The 14177-nt window shown below is 53.6% G+C and overlaps 2 long non-coding RNA genes across 2 annotated transcripts in view; both read right to left on the bottom strand.

The window, feature by feature from the left end:
• LOC109385528 (uncharacterized) overlaps nt 1-10087 on the bottom strand; it is a 23873-nt gene extending 13786 nt beyond the window's left edge. Inside the window, exons 1-2 of the long non-coding RNA XR_002124641.1 lie at nt 10022-10087; nt 8177-8305 (exon numbers count right to left, since the gene is read on the bottom strand). This is a non-coding gene — a long non-coding RNA (uncharacterized LOC109385528). The remainder of the gene's footprint in view (nt 1-8176; nt 8306-10021) is intronic.
• A 1115-nt stretch (nt 10088-11202) lies between these two features.
• On the bottom strand, nt 11203-13647 carry LOC109385535 (uncharacterized). Its single transcript, XR_002124642.1, has 4 exons — nt 13499-13647; nt 13288-13351; nt 12527-12667; nt 11203-11984 (listed from the first exon to the last, which is right to left on the bottom strand). It is a non-coding gene; the product is annotated as an uncharacterized LOC109385535 (long non-coding RNA).
• Between the last annotated feature and the right edge of the window lie 530 nt (nt 13648-14177).

The following is a 14177-nucleotide window of genomic DNA, read 5'->3' as shown; positions in this document are numbered from 1 at the left end:
CACACACACACACACACACACACACACACACACACACAGAGTCTGCCTCATCCTAGGGCTGCAAGCACATCCCTGTGACCTCTTGGTTCCTGCATGGCCAGGCATCAGGCCTGTGAGAACACTGTGCTTTCATGTTTGGGTCCAAGTCTATTCTGGAATATACCACCCCCATGCCCATCCCCTCCCCTGCCACCCTGGCTCCACCCAGGAGGTCGGCATTCCTGGAAAGCACAAAGGCGGCTTCTTTCAGGGGAGATTTTTCCACGGGGCTTCTGAGGCTAGCATTGGGATACCATGGGGGCCCCACCCATCATCCCACAGAAACTGTATCTTGGGGCCACAAAGCTTGGAGTGGCCCTGCAACATCAGGGCTGATCCTCTGCTCTGTGATAGGGGCCTTAGCTGGTGCAAGACCCACCAAGTGCCCCGCCCCATCCCAGCGTGACGACTGGGGTTGCTTCTAGATGCTCAGAGGAGTTCAGGCCTCCAGCACTTTCTTCCCCAGCTTCACTCAGTACCATCTCATTACCAGAGACTGTGTCACTGTGTGCCCAGCCCTGTTCTGGGCGCTGCAGGGCCCGCCTCTGATGGCTCACCATGCTGACGAGCTGCAGCCTTCCCAGGAGCGGTGACACTGTGCTGCAGCAAATCCCCAAAGACCTTCTGGGCTTGTGCTCAGCCATCTGCCTTGGATTTACCTCAGGGACCTCCGCCTGCTGCTGAGGCGGCCCAAGAGCATGTCCTAGCCTGCTGACCCCCGGCCGCAGCTCCCAGTAAACTCAGACCTAGGTCATGGCAGGAAAGCCCCAGCAACACTGCCCCCTGCCCAGGGCTAAGTGTGGCGCCTGCCACTCAGCAGATGACTAAATGGGATCCTCCCTGGCTCAGTCGCTTCTAGCCCCCGCTCCTTGCCCAGCCCGAGTCGGAGGCCTGTCAGCTCCCACTGTCCTCAAGGCCCAGCAGATCTGGGTGGGAAGGAGCTGTCTGGGTGCCAGAGCCCGGGGACATGAGCCAGCCTTCATTCCTCACTGGTCTGTAGCAGGATCTTCTGAGGTCCTTTGATCTAGAATTGCCACATGTACGTACACACACACAAACACACACACTCTCATTCACACCCAGCCACGTCTGACCAGAGAAGAAACAGTCCAGGCATGGGGCTGGGGCAGGCCAGGGAGGAGTGCTTGCCTGAGCCAGAGCGGGGTGTGGCCTCCTGGCCTCTCCTACAGAGGTCCCAGCACCTCCTGGTACCAGAGAACAGAGCCAGCTCAGGCCAGGGAAGAGGCCCATCCTTCTTGTTCCCAACCCCAGAGCGGGCACAGATCCTGGCCACTTAAGGGACCCTGCTTTTTGGCAGATGCCCCCAACCTACAATTCCCCCGACACAATACACACAATCCTCTAGGTGCCTCTGCAACCCCTCAGGTCTCCTCCTTGCCCCCACTGTAGCCTCATAGAGAGAGTATCAAAGCCACACAGAGCCCTGGGCCCCTGACTCAGCCCCTGGAAGCTGAGATCAACCCTGGTGGCCCGGACTCAGGGGCTTTCCCGATAGGATCTGATCTGCTCTCGCTCGGCTGGACTGAGTGCTGAGGGGCACGCCCCTCCCCTCCCCGAGCCTGCTCCTGCCCCTACACACACACTGGCTCCATACTGCTTCCTAGGACCTGCCAGACTGCTTAGAATCAGGGCATTTTGTTTTCTTTGGGGTTTTGGGGGGGGGGGGTTGCCCCCATGTACACACTGTCGGTGGCTCTGCCCCAAGTGCCCTTCCCTTCCTGACCATAAAGTCAGCAGTCAACACAGCAACACGTGAGCACTTACTCTTGGCCAGGCCATATACAAAGAGTTTTATGTATCTTCATTGATTGGACCCTCACAAAAAGTCTATGAAGAAGATAACAGTAATTGTACCCATTGTTCCGATGAGGACATCCGCTGAGAGGTTAAGGAAGAACGCATTTCTACCCACCTTCTGGGACTCTCCCTTCTCTTCCTCATCGTATCCCTGCCCACTGCCCCCACAAGAGAACCTGCCCCCCAGCCTAGAGCCACTGCCCCTTGCAGTGGCTTCTGTCGGGGCTGCTACTTCAGTCCTCAGGCATTGATGTTCACCCTTCTCCACCATCGTGAGCTCTGTGAGAGCTGGTGGGCAGGCCTGGATCTGAGTCACAACCCTGCTTCGCTGCCCAGCACTGAGCCTGGCGAGCCGAAAGTGCAAGTAACTCTTTGCTGCCTGGAGAAGTGGGCCACAGGAAGGACGGTCAGAACCCTCCTCCTTTCCGACTTTCCCATGACTCACCCATTCCCGGGCCACTTTCCTCCCCTCTCCTCACCCCAGCATCTACCCCTGGCTAGCCCTGTCCACGCCTTTTCTACCAGTTCCGGGGAAAAGTGGCAGCCCCTGCCTGCTCTCAGGTCAGGCCTCGCTAAAGAGAAGCAGAGTCTGTGCTGGGCTGACCGTGGGAGACGTGTGGGGCTGAGCCCCCCAGCAACTCCCGCAGCTCAAAGAGAACGCCCAGCACAGCACCCCTGTCACTTCTGGGCAGCCACTTCAGTGAGTGTGTATACTTGGAGAGGTAGGGGTGCTGGAGAGGGAGGGAAATGAACCATCGAGCCAATGCCACATTTATTTAAGGGGCACTGAGTTATAAATAGGCCCCAAGTGCCCAAGAGCAGGCAGCAGGCACATTGACCTCTGGCGCAGACAGGGAGAGGGATTCCATGGGCCCTGAGAACTGTCTGCGCCCTGGGGCCCTCCCGGCGGTCTCCCTCTCCTGCACACAGACATGTGATTCTGTCAAGTATCACACACACCCCAGTGTTGCTGGGTGGTTCCCGCAACATGCTTTGTGTGTTTCGCCGATTGCAATGTTTTGTAGCAGGAAAGCATGAACTTTAGACCTAGCCGAACCCCAGAGGGGGATTACTGTGTAACTGCCCTATCTCCACTCCCCATTTTACAGAGCAGGGGGACTGACATTCCCAAAACACGACTGGCTCAAGGTCATGCCCAGCAAGGCTAGAATCAGGTCTCTTGGCTCCCAGCTCGGGACTCTTTCTACTGCATTACATCATGCTAATCCAGTTATATTGCACAATATTTGAATATATTTTGCTCTTTCGTGTTGTGTTATGTAATGTCATATAGGCAAGGGTAGGGGTAGGGGTGGAGGTGGGGAAGTCGTTGGAAGGAAGAAGGTGACCAAAAGGCCATAAGGCTGAGGTGCAGGCAGTGAGCCCACCCACCCAGATGAAACCCCACCTCCCCACCTGAGATTTCTCCCCACGTCAGGTATGGTGGGTGTAGCTCAGCACCCAGTACCCTAATTAGCACATGTTGACAGTTTCTGGTTTGTGTGTTATCACCTTAGGTCCACTTATCTTTATCAGAGCCAAAGGTTGATTGGAGTATTCTGGCCTGGGCTCAAAGCAACTCCGCTCAGATTCCACTGAGCGTTTATGACCAGTGTGAATAACAGCCTCTTTCCTCAAGTTAGCAGCCTGGCTCAGCCAAGAGCTGCCCTGGGGCGTCTTGGGTGCAGTCCCCACCAGGCCCGTCAAGAAGAAGATGCAAAGTTCTCCCCTTTAGCCGGGGAAGGAAAGTGATGCCCAGGCAGATCAGGGGGGGCAGGGACCCAGGCCTCCTGACCTCCAGCCTCAGGCACCCCATGGTGATACCCCAGGCACCTGAGCCTGTCAGAACCCCTATCAGGGGCCTCAGCCCCTGCTCCTCCAGCCAGACAAAGGTTCCTGGGCCTTATCAGCCCAAAAAAGTGGAATATTAATCTGGCCATCTATGCCCCAGCCCCGCCCCCTCACAGCGGCCTGCGCACCCCCACTTAGGACAGCAAGAGATTGGGTTGTGGAAGAGGCCTGTGTGAGCCTAGCAGACCCTACATGTGAACTGTATGGCCCCCGGAGGGGCTCATTCTTGGTCTGTTTGCAGCATTAGCCTCAGAGCCAGGCCTCCAGGTCCTTCCTAGCTTCCCTCTGAGCCTCAGGGGAGATATCTTCTCTGAGAAGCTGTCCAAACCTTTCCCAAACCCCTGACATTCCCACCTGGATGCCCTTAATGGTGTCAGAAAGGGCCTGGGTCCTACACCCAGCTCAGCCGGCCCCTGCTCCTTCCTCGAAACCCTAGGCAAGTCACTGTGCATCCAGACCTCAGCAGCATCACCTGTAAACTGGGACTGGACTTAGCTCTGTATTAGAATACACTTCTCCCAGGGCCGGCCAAGTGGCTCAGTTGGTTAAGAGCTCGCTCAAGAGTTTGAGCTCTGAGCAACAGCAGTTCGAGTCCAGCCCGAGCTGAGCAGCCCCACTGAGACTTGGTACCTGAGTCTGGGTGGTCACCCCTCCCCCTCTGTGTAGACCCACTCCCCCCACCTCCCCAGAACAGGATCCAGGGCCCCGGATGTAGCTCTTTGGTGTCTCTCACCTCACTGGGCCCTACTTACAGCCACCCAAAACCCCTTAGCTCCTGGGCCAAGTCTCCAGGAACCTCCTTGGGGAGATAGAGGCACCTGGCAAGGGCGTCCCCAGAGACCTCAGGCAGGGACAGGTCCCTGCCTGACAGGTGTGTGTGTGTCCACCCACCCTCCCGGGGCATTGTCTGGAGGGGGCATTGTCCGGGGGCTGGGCAGTTGCCTTTATGGCCAGGCATAAAAGGTAATCATTGACCACATCAATGCTGCCCTACGCGTCAGTGCCCGCCCAGGCTCGACCCTGCCAGGCCCTGGATTATTTTACAGTCACATAAAAGGAGCCTTCAGACTGTCCCCTGGGGACTTTGGCCCTCAAAGGGGGAACAGGAGGGAGCCGTTCCCTAGAGACGGCCTTTTCTTATAGTAATATTTACTTGGCCAGAGAAAGCCCCCGCCTTTTATCAAACACCACTGAGATTGTCTCAGCTCTGCCTGCCTAACCAGAGTCCCCAACAACAGGGGCCACCCCTCTTCCCCTGCCTCTTCTGCCTCTCCTGTCAGGACCCACTAGCAGCCTGGACGAACCCAGCAAGACCCCTCTCCAGGGTGGGATTCAGGACACATCTTGGAGGTGTTGTTTCCTTCACAAGTTTTATTTCATTGAGCCCTCACTAACCCCATGAAGTAGGAATGATATTATTTCCATTTTACACACAGGAAAACTTGGATTCAGAGAGGCCAAATAACTTGCCAAAGTCACACAGTCAGGAAAGGGCAAACCTCAACGACATCCCATCGTCTATACGGCAGCAATCTCTAGACTTGTTTGATTGTGTACTGCTATCAGTAAAAACAGCTCTTAGCACACACCTTTGATCTATTTATACAAATCCATAAATCATACACATGTATGACTGAAAATCTCTATATTAAATATTAGCAAATATCTGCCCATTCTATCCATTTCAAACCAGATCCAATGAACTCAACAGACACCCTCCAAAGCTGGATCCCAGCAGGGCCACCTGGGGCAGAGAGAGGCGGTGGGAATTGGGCTGAACTCTGGGGGAAAGGTGACCATGTTGGGAAAGGGCATTCCACACACATGCTTGAGCAAAACCCAAGAGGCAGAAAACAGGAGGAAATGTTCAGACCCAGAAAAGAACCCTGGGAATGTGAATGAGTGTAACCAGAGATAATACTGGAAAATTCGGGAGGGGCCCAAAGTAGCCAGTCAGACTGCCAGGTCTGGTCTAGAATGCAGCGGGGAGCCATGACAGGTTCACGAGCAGGGGCGTGACTTTACCAGAGCGGTGTTCTGAAAACGTCCCTCAGACCACATCGCGGAGCACGGACTCATTCTTAGAGCGATGTCCCCGGAGTGTAATGCAGCCCTTTGGGAGGCACGAGGCTAAAGGCCAACTCGGAGTTGCCACACCTCTGTGTCTTCACACACACTCTGCTATTAACCAGCTGCCCAACCTTGGGTGAGGGCAGCAACCTCACTGGCCTTGGTTTGTCTCATTTATAAAATGGCATAACAATAGTACACATATCATGGGTATTGTTGTCACTTGGACCATAGGGGAGGATTGGCTGAAGTGTCTGATTCAATGTCTGATTCAGTGGCTGGCACACAGCAGATGCTCTATAAACGGCAGCTGCTCTCACTATTAGCGCACACCTTCTCTTTGCTCTGCCTGAAGAAATCAAACCCCTCCCTCATTAACCTCGTGCAGATTTCACTTCCGAGGACCCCGACAGACTTACTACTCCTTTCCCTGGGCTTACCTAGCTCTGGACTCACACTGGGAATGTAACACTTAGCACATCATGTGACAGTTACTTGTCACCATGACCATCTCTGTGATCCTGTACGAGACACCTAGTGGGTCGGGGTAAATTTTTGTGACTTGTTTCAAAGTTGCATAAAAAATGAAATAACATTGAAAGAGAAGGGGGAAAAGAAGCAAGAGGAAGCAGCATATTTAGAGACACTCTGCTAAGCTCTCCATGTGCATTATTTTATGAATCTTCTCATCTGCTTTAATAAGGTAGGTATATGGAGCAGATTAGGCTAGTTTATGCTGCGGTAACCAACACCCCAACATTTCGTGGGTTCAAACAGTAAAGATTTGCTTCTTTCTCATGCCGAATGAGCGCTGCAGGTCACCGGAGGCTTCTGAACTGTGTTGTCCTCACTCAGGGACCCAAGCTGAAAGAAGCTCTTACATACCAACGTCATTGTTCACCATCACCATGGCAGCAAGAAGGGATATGAAAGGTCATACATTAGCTCTTATTGTTGCTACCTGGAAGTGGCATGTATCAACTCTACTGATTTCATTGGCCAAACCAAGTCACTCAACCACACTCACTCCAAGGAGGTAGTGAAGTCCAATCCTGCCAGGCCTGTGTTCCCAACTCTGTGTCATGAAGGCCACACAAGGCACGTCAGGTCCCTCTCCAGCTGTGCTAACAGCCACTCCCAACCGGGCCACCTAAAGCCACCTTGTGGCAGAGAGCCAACCCCCTATCCAAAGACTATCCATCTCCCCCCTCCCCTGAAAACCCCCTCTCCATATCATCAAAACATAAGAATCTGGGTCAGTCTGTATCTTCCAGCGACACTGAACTCATCGAGGAATCAGCCTTGACTTTGGTTAGGCAGGAAAATCACAACCATATTTCACATTTAATGCTGAGACATTGCGGGTCTGGCAAGGAGCACAGGGACAGAGGGGGGGAAAGCCAGGGGTAGCTGGCTTGGGGTTGGAATGTGATTTATTACCAAATAATTACATGCTATCTGCAGGCTGGGATCACACACTTGAGTTTCTGCCACAAGGAGAGTCTGCCCCATGCTTCCAGCACCCATTGCCTGTTTTTTCCATCACCATTTGCAACAGGGATTGTGTAGGCTCTGAAGGCAAGTTTGCTGTGTGTGTGTGTGTGTGTGTGTGTGTGTGTGTGTGTGTGTGTGTGTGAGAGAGAGAGAGAGAGAGAGAGAGAGAGAGACAATGAGCAGCTACAAGCAGACGAGGAGCATCTCTTGTGCACGCAGTCCCTGCTAGGGCCAAGGAGGCGGAAGGACCGGTCTCTGTCTAGAGCTTCTGATTCCAGATTTAAGAAAAGCCTTCTACATGCAAAAATGTGTGCTAAGCTCGACTCCCTATGAGAAATACAAACATCCTCAACCACAGACAAATTGCAGTCTGCTCCAGGAGAGAGTTAAAGGAGACGCAGTCAGACAAAGGGGTAGTGGCTTGAGAGGAGAACAGAGATAGAAACAGCTAGAGTTTCAGGCAGACAATGCAGAGCAAAAGGTTCAAGGTCAGATACCAGCAAGATTCAGAGGGGAAACTGGGGAGAGAGGCAGGGCCTGCTGAGGGTTTGGAGGCCATGAGGACAGGATGGTACCGTGGGGAGAGCATAGGCTCTGGGGCTCTGCCACTTACCAGCTGGGTGACCTGGGCCATTCCCCAGCCTCTTGAAGCCCGAGTTTTCTCAATTGTAAACTGAGGCTGACAGCCCCCACATCATAGGGCTACTATTGTGTGGAAGTGAACGCATGAAAAAAGCCAGCAGGGGCCTGGCTCTGAGTAGGTATGCAATAGAAAAGGCTCTCTGGGCCCTCATGTGGGGCGGGGCCTGGTAAGAAATCTTCCCTCACTGTCCCAGCCTGCATGAGCTGCACAATGGGGAAGGGCTCTGTACTGGAGATTCAAGTCTAGAGAGAAACCAGTCACCTCGTGGGCAGAGGCCCAAGAAGAGTTCCCCTTGCCTTTTCAGTTCTTTTTGTCCCTTACTGTCCATCACTCAAGACCTTGCTGGGCACTTGCTGGTTTCCAGGGCCCTGCTGGGTGGGAGATGGTGTCCTGTAGGCAGAAAAAGAAGACATTTCAGTGCCTGCCCTTTAGGAGCTTGTAGTCTAACTGGGAGGAGAAGGTTGGCGCACTACCCAGAAAATAAGAAATAGAAACCATGGTTTGGAGCAGGAAGCGCTCATGGACAGGAGGCAGCGTCAGGGAAGAAGCTAGAGCCCCAAGGATGGAGAGGACGAGCGTGGGGGAGCGGAGAGGCACTGCAGGCGGGAGCCCAGCTGGAAGAACGGCCTGGAAGGGCTCATGGGGAGCAGTGGGGTGCTACACATGGAATCCTAGAAATGGGAACCTTATGCCAGGCTGTGGGTGGTGGAGACGTCTGACCTCAGGGTTATGGGGACGATAAACAAAAGGGCTCTGGGGCTTTGGTTAGGAATGGGGAGTGCAGCCAAAGCACCTAAAGATAGGTCCTGGCAATGGGTGTAAGGAATGTGGGATGCCGAGCTCACACGCCCCTGTGCAGACTGTCTCTGGAGAGGGAATCCCCACCTTCTTGGTCCAATAGACCTGGGGACAGGACCTCACTTACCACCCCACAGCCAGGCTCTGGCTGTGTTGACAAGTGGGGCCTTCCCCTGGCTGGGGAGCTGAGATGTGGCATTGTTAAGCTGGAAGTGAGTCACAGAGTTTTTCCTTCCTTTTCTTCCTCTCCACTTTGCTTGTCTGCATATTCTCATATTCTCTCTCTGTCTCTCTCTCTCTCTCTCTCGTTTCAAAATCCATGAACTATAAATAAGTGGTCTATCAGCAGAGACACCTTGATCCAGCGCTAAGGGAGGTGGGGGCTTGGCTCAGGGCTGTGGGTCAGTGTGTATCCGCGGATTGTGTGTGCACACAGGTGTTGCAGCGTCTCTGACATGCTGGGTGTCTCTGAATTTGTGAGCTCCTTGGTAGGGTTGAGGTCAGGAGAGGTTATCTGTGAAGCAAGCTGTGGCATATAAGTGTCTGTGAGGTTGTGGTTGGAGGAGAGTTTCCATGGGGTGGGAGTGCTGTGCGTTCATCAGCTGTGGGGATGGGCATAGATGTCTGTGTTGTTCGTCTGTACAACAGAGGACTGGCTGGGGTGGCAAGGGTGTATTTGTGGCCGAGGTGTGTCCGAATGGATATCCGTGTTGTGGAGGAGGTGGGTGCTGGGTGTGGAGGAAGTGTTTCTGTCTGTGTTTGTGTGGGGGGAGGGGGGGTCTAGGCCTGGACAGCCAGCCTTGCCTCTGGCTTTGTAGATTGTGAAAGGACTTGGGTTTGTAACTGACACCAGGGTCACACCCACCAGTTACATTTCCTTCAGCCTGGCCAGCGGGTGGGAGATGAACCCAAGTCAACCTTGGTGGCCGTGGTCAGGAGTGGCGTCACATTCACTGGCGGTGTCCAGGGCGTAGGAAAGCTCATCAGACTGAGCACCTGGCCGAGGAAAGCAGTGAAGGCAGGGCCTTGCTCCCTCACTCCCTGTCACCCTCCCTCACCCAGGTCCACCCACCACACAGAATCCCGCAGAGAGAAGGGGTACCAGGAGCACAGGGCCCGTTAGCTACCGCCAGGTAAGACTCAGCTCAGTCACCCCAGAGAGGATGCCCCTCCACCTAGCACGTGGGTCTGTCCTGCATTTACGACCCATCCCAGCTAGACTGCAAACCCCAGACAATAGGACCTCTGTCTCCTTAGTCTCCCCATGCATAAAAAAGGAGGACAATAATATCTACAGAAAGGGGTTACCTGCACCCAGGGTGAGCCTGGAGTCATGGCCACAGACTAGAGCTCAACATCCGTGCTCTCTTCCTGCTTACCTCCCCTTCCTGGGCAGAAACAACCTGATCCTCCCTTTGAGGGAGGGGAATGTAAGTCTTTGAGCCATCTCTAGGGGGCGCCGACAGGCAGCCAGCAGGTGCCTGCACCTGTCAGTGCATTAAAAAAGCAAAAGACAAGGCAGGGCTGCCAGACAGGGAGAGGGGCTTGAGGATTTCTGTGAATGGGAACAGAAGTTCGGTGGGACCTGACGGGAGGGTTTGTCTGTGAGATGTGTGATTTAACCCACTGGCCTTAGGAAGAGCACCAGGGGCCCCTCTGCAAATTCAATCCCAGGCTCACATGGACTGGGCTCCCTGAAGGGGACGGTCAGGTAGTCTTCCCTGCATCCTTGACTAAGGCCCCACTCCTTCTGGGACGGTGCAGGAAGAGCCATACAGGATAATTGGGGTCCACCTGCTTTCCCTCTCCCCTGCAGGCCTCACCAAGGCAACACCCTCCCCCTAGAGCCCCTCAACTTGTTGAGAATCCCATACTTCAGCCCAGGAGGTGGCAGCAGACAAGGTAAGAGGGAAGGGTCACTTGAAGGACTTTGCCAAACCTGGCTGCCTTCTCCTGGGATGTACCCCCATGATTGGGGGCCCCTGGGGGTGAAGCCATGCCCGTCTACCCCATGTGACCAGGTTCCCACATGCCTACATTGCCAGGAGGGAGGAGCCTCCAGGGTCAGTTCTGAATTTTGGGGGGTGGTCCCAGTCCCAGGAGGTGCTGGCTTCCTCTAACACTGCCCATTATAAAGGGCATTTGTGCCCAGGCAACACCGCCCACCTGGAGCTGGGGGGCAGGGGCTGCTTCGAACACAGTGCCACAGTGAAAGTGGGACAAATGCGCCTGTGTGCACCCCGGCCAAGGTGCCGGAGGAAGCGCGGTCAGGGCCGAAGTGTTAATGGGCCTCCTTCCTGCCCTGCCCATGCCAGCTCCTCGGTGCTCATCCCCTCTCCCCTGAAATACCCGCTTCCGCTCGAGTCCCAGCATACTCCCTCCATGTCCCTGGCCACAGATCTGTCCTGCTTGGACAAACATCCCTCTCAGCCTTCAGGTTTATGGCTTTTCTGTGTGCCTTCCTTCATGTGGTTGGGAACCAAGCTCTGGTCCCCAGAGCTGAAGCTGGGCCTGGGGTGGAGGGGGCTGGGGCCTAGTCAAGCAACCTGAGGGGAGACTGGAGTCCTAGTGTCAGGAAGACACGGCCCAGCCAGGGGACAATGCAGGAGGGGCTCACTCAGCGGGGCAAGCTCTGTTCTGAAAGAGGACAGGTGAGGGGAGGCCAGGATGGCTGCAGGAGCCTGGAGGGGTCCCAGGAGAGGACAAAGAGCCCATTCCTGAAGTTGTCGCACCAGCCCACATGATGGCAAGCAGCAACTGCAAGAAGTGACACTCAGGGGTACTTGTGGGCTTGTTTCTATTTTTTATTTTTAAATGGAACATTTACTGAGCACCACATATGACCTGTGCTAAGTCCCATGAATTCATTATCTCGCTTAATTCTCACAAAAACTCACCATCACCTTCATTTTACAGATGACAAAACTGGGGCCCAGAGAGGTTAAGTCACATGTGCCCAGGTCACAGAGCTAATTAGTGGCAGGGCAAAGATTCAAGCCCAGGCCGTGTCCACATGTTGAAGAAAAGCCACTGCACTATTTGCATTCTTGTCAGTCACTGCTGGGCTTTTGTTTCTGGGCCTGTGGCTGACTAATAGGTGCCTGAGTCTCTGAGTCCCAGGAGGGCCAAGAAGGAATCACTCAATCCCAGGGCTATCTGTGCCCTCAGAGACTCAGACACCCTGGCAGCATCAAGCCTCCGTAGATATTAGTGTCATCCGCAAGCTGATGTCTCCCACACAAGGGGACACATTTTCAAATGCACGTAGAACCTGTTGAATAAAACACACTCATTTAACAGCGTTACTGAATGTACACTTGCTTATGGTCATTTGTATTTTTTCTCAAAGGATTTAAAAATATAACTGTGATCATGGGGAGCAGAGAGCTGGTCTGCAAAATGTTTCGATTCTGTAAGGGTGTATTCAAAAGTTCAGGAACCACTTTATAGACTAAGACACAAATGCCCTGAAAAGTAGCATGCCTTGGCCAAGTTTCAGGGCGAGCTGGGCTCCAGGGAGGTACTAAGGGCAGGGTGGGGTTCCCTTTCTGTCTGGTCAGAGCAGTCCCCTCACATTTCATCAAAGGGGGCCTGTCCCAAGCTGCAAGGGTGGGTGGGCCCTGGGCATAAAACTCAGAAAAGCATGCCACCCTGGGCATAAAACTCAGAAAAGCATGAAACCCTGGGCATAAAACTCAGAAAGGCATGGAGCCTGAGGGACTAAGGGGCTAGGAGAAATTCAGGGACTTCTCCCGTTCCCCAGCAGAGTAGGGACAATTCCAGGAACCAAGAAAGACTGCTCCCCAGTCTTACCTGTCATTTACTTCGCAAAGTCTTTCCTAAGCTGGGCATTTTCAGGTCCTGCTGGGAAAGAAGCCAGCGTATGCACAAGCAGGAAGAGAGTGGGGTGGAGGGGCCTCTTTCAGTGGAGAAGTTCTCCCCAACTCCACACAACTGGGCCAAAGGGACGGACACACACACACACAATGGAAGGAAGCAAAGGAAAGACATTTCGGGAGCATTTACTGTGTGTCCAACACTGTTTTTACAATATTTTTCTTTTGTTTTTAATCTCAACAATCCTAAAAAACTGATCTGACAACTCCCATTTTTACAGGTGCACTTCAGAGAGTTGAAAAGCTATTAAAAGGCAGACCAGCACCTAACCTTGACCCCATACCACAGGGCCTGATCCATGTTCTGGGGGCTCTGACTGGCTGGAGGACAGGCTGAGGGGGAGCGGGAGGTGAGGCCCAGCCCCCACAGCCCTAGCCTCAGCCCCAGCATACATCCTCTCTTGCCTGCCTTTGTTCATAAAACCGAAAAAGTGATGATGGTTTTCCTTCCTCTCTTTAAGAAAACAACAGAATCAAAACAAACAGAGAAGGGGAAGTCCCCTCCTCTAGCTTTGCCAGAAATAAAAGGAAGAACTAGTTCCAGTCATGCCCTGGGTCTGGGAGGGGAAGAGAGAGCCCTCCTGGTGAAAAACCCACAGCTTCGGTGCCCCCACCTCCTGGTGCCAACCTGAGCTTGGCCTTGCCTCTTAGCAGCCCTTCCCTCATTTGTCACCTCACCTTTCAGGATCCCACACATTCGCAGCTGATGCAGCTGGAAGTTCCCAGAGGGCTTTAGTAAATCCTAAAGGAAGGGCAAAGAGGAAATAAAAACATGCAAGTCCCAGAAATGACAACAGCCCCCAAAACGCACACCAGCACTACTGACCCCCCATGGCTAGTTCCCACTGAGGACTCCCAGGCCCTGCCCCATTGCTCACTCCTGAGCTACCTGCACTGAAGCCCCCAGAAGCCAGGAAGAGCTTCTTCACAGGGTCCCTTCCTTCCTAGAGTCAGGCATGTCTGTAGCTGAACAGCCATAACAGTCAAAGTCTAGAGGAGCCTTGGGTTCCGCACACCCATCCCAGCGCTGGCCAGGGCCCTCCCATTCATCACCTAAATCAGCTGGCAGTTCCAGATGTCTTGTGCTGACTGGCTCATTTGGGCTGACTGACAGCTTCAGAGATCTGCCCCCTGCATACAGGTTGGCAGTCTTAAAGGCTCAGCGGTATCATCTTCACCGAGCCTGCAGTAACAGGATAGGATCTGACAGAACCAGCGTCACTCTTTGACAGGGAGGCAATTTTTCAAAACTGCCTGGATAGATGAAGTTATTTGTGGTCTGGATTCAAGGTCAGGCTTTAGAATAATTTTTCCTAGTTGAGACTAATTAGTCTCAGCAAACACTAAATGCTTAGTTATGCGCTCAGAACTGCACCTGGTCCTATGGGAAATGTAAGAAGGCAGAGGGGTCTCAGTCTCCCAGAGACCTGGGACAGAAGGTGGCAGGGAGAGGATTGCGTCTCAACAATTAAGAGAAGAGTCTAAATGGAAACATCCCTCCTCTCTAGCTGTGGGAGGTTAGACAGAGAAAGGGCATAGGTGCCGTTGCTAACTATTTAAGGATGACT

This window comes from Hipposideros armiger, unplaced genomic scaffold (genome assembly GCF_001890085.2).
Source record: "Hipposideros armiger isolate ML-2016 unplaced genomic scaffold, ASM189008v1 scaffold_118, whole genome shotgun sequence".
Taxonomy (NCBI): Eukaryota; Metazoa; Chordata; class Mammalia; order Chiroptera; family Hipposideridae; genus Hipposideros; species Hipposideros armiger.
Note: the sequence above shows the minus strand (reverse complement) of the source record. Positions and strands in the feature narration are given on the sequence as shown.